Here is a 2,696-nt window from a genome sequence, read left to right on the forward strand (position 1 = left end):
TATTGACTGGAATTTTAGTAAAATGAACACTGTAAAATTTATCAAAGTTTAATATGTGATACACCTTAAAAGTTACTGTTTATTCATAGTGAGTTGACTGTAAATTTCAACTGAAGCCACTGTATTTAAAGCTTCATGACGATGAAATGTTTAGTATGTGATTAGTTCATCATGTGTTGATCACTGTACAGCAGGTTGATGATGATTTTACGGCAGCCTAATGATGAATTTATAGTATTTTTGTGTTCAGGAGTTTCTTCCACAAGTATCAACTTCAGATCCTTGATAATGCCATGATAATTTCACTTTTTGTTCCAAAATTGCTACGAAGAAAGCAAAACTGTCAATAACCTCGAGAAGGTCGTGAGAGTACTGACCTGGCTGTGTTGCGTTTTGGGCCCTTTCATTGCTCGCTCATGGATCACAGAGCACATAGGTCATGCATACACGTGCCATGTTTGTAGTGCCTGGAAAAATTTGGTTGAATGCCCCTTTATTTCCAGTTAAGTTTCTGTTCCCGTTGGTGTCAGATTGTTACTAGGTGATATATTTGATTGAAGGCTAATTCAATTTCAGTCGATTGTAATATAGACACTCCCTTTTTTAATATCAAAGTGTTCTTTCTGGGGGAGTCCTATACGGCGTGCACCCTCCCTCGCGCCCTGGGCGTTCTCATGAGCAAGCACATTTTTCTTTTTCTTTTTCTTTCTATTTTCGTTTTTCCTTTTTCTTTCCTCTTTTTTCAACTTTAATTTTTCAATTTGTTTGCAAAATTATTTTCAAATTCTTGGACATTTATAAAGCATTTATTTTTATTTAAAAAATCATGTTTTTGAAAAGAAGAAAAGAAAAAAGATTGAGAGACTATTTCATGAACTACTCTTCAATCATGCCAAGAATACCAAGGTGGCTTCTAAATGACCAAAATTCAACCGAGAAGCAATGACCAGTGTAACATTAATAGCGACATTTATTAGAACTGAATATAAGAAATGCTGTGTAATGGTTTGCTAGGTGCGTCGTTCGACGAACAAAATGGCCCATGTTTTAGCTAAGGAAGGATGTACGATTAAGCTTTGTAAAATATGGATCCATGTCCCGCCGGAGTTTGTTATCATGCTGGTAGGCTCGGAACTAATGGAACTGGTTAATAAATCACAGCGATTTCAACTAAAAAGGGTACGTAATGACATATGAAGCAGGTTTTGCAAGATTTCATGCCCGTTGCGATGCACGGGCATTTGTACTATACTACTTAATTACTTACCTTGGGTCGATGCCAAAACAACTTTTTTGGCCACTTGCCTGGAGTCATCTTGATGAACTTTGCCCATGCACTGCCCGCCGGCAAAAAAAATTAATAAAAGGGTTATTAAATAGTTCATATCAGGAAATGACAAACTAATAATTAATAGGCCGAGATATAGTTAATAATGATTGAAATTACCTGTTGACTATCCCCTTCACGATGGTGTAGTCTTTATCTTCTTTAGTTAGTGAGTCCAATAATTTAACTTTTCCTTCCTCAACTTTAATGTCTAACAAGACCCAGTGCCAACTGCATACGCACACGTTTGCATGTCTTAATTAAGCGGGCATGTGCATAAAATTAATCAACTACCGTAAACCGTATACACTTAATTATTAACATCTTGCTAGCTAGTAAGCAAAAAAATAGAATTTGTAGTACAAGACAGTGTGACTAACGGGAAGTTGTAAGGAAGTAGTATATCTTCATTGCTATTGTGGCGCTTCAAGAACTCTAGCATGCTTTTCTCTATAGCATCTTGACAATATTCAATCTGCCATATGTCCTCAATAATGGTATTTGGGTCAATGAACCCAACGCCATAGCGTCCAGCTTTTTTCATTTCATACATCTTCATCCTGCATATAATACCACAGAAAAAGAATATAGTAAGGATAATTACATGTAATGATTGCTTAAAATTATCACTACATAACTAGCTTGAGTCTTAAATTACAAAAAGAAATCACTTACAGACAATAGCAACTGAAGATAGACTTGTCGAGTGCGTCTTGATTGTATAACTGAAATAGTTCTGGATACTCAATGGCCAGAGCTTTCTCATGGTAATAATGCTCATGCTTGACATTCACCATGAGGGACTCTCGATTGGAAATCTTGGTAATGTTCATGTACCATTGATGCAATTGATACATTCTCGTTGGAAGGTCCTTGACCTTGTCTGGATGGACCAAAGATTGGCCCCGGACATATTTCCACGCTATTTCTGATTCTCTAAGCGTAGGCATGGGCTCGATTTCGAGGAGTTGTCCAACAGAGATATTGAGCATTTGAGCCTGCATTATATGACCCTCCGTTATTACCACATCGCCATGCTGGGGAATGCTAACGGTTTGCCCACAATAATATTTGGCGCGCGTACTACTCCTCTCATGTGTTGTTGGCACAACAAGAGGGGGATCGCTTGCGCCGCCTGTTCTCCCAACTGGGGAACGGTTTTCCCGCATTTTTTGCCAGCTGCTTGTTGGCTCGAGCTCGAGCTTGCTTCCTTCTTTAGTCGTTCTCGATGTAGTTTCCTGATTTGGCGCTCATAGTCCGAGTCAACAGGTTTGGGAGCTGGTTCTCTAGCCATACGAATGAAGTGGTCAATTACTTTTTCAGGCACTTTCTCCTTTGGCGGCGGTGCCGGTTTCGGTCCAAAATGGGC

Source organism: Triticum dicoccoides, chromosome 2B (genome assembly GCF_002162155.2).
Source record: "Triticum dicoccoides isolate Atlit2015 ecotype Zavitan chromosome 2B, WEW_v2.0, whole genome shotgun sequence".
NCBI classification, from domain to species: domain Eukaryota; kingdom Viridiplantae; phylum Streptophyta; class Magnoliopsida; order Poales; family Poaceae; genus Triticum; species Triticum dicoccoides.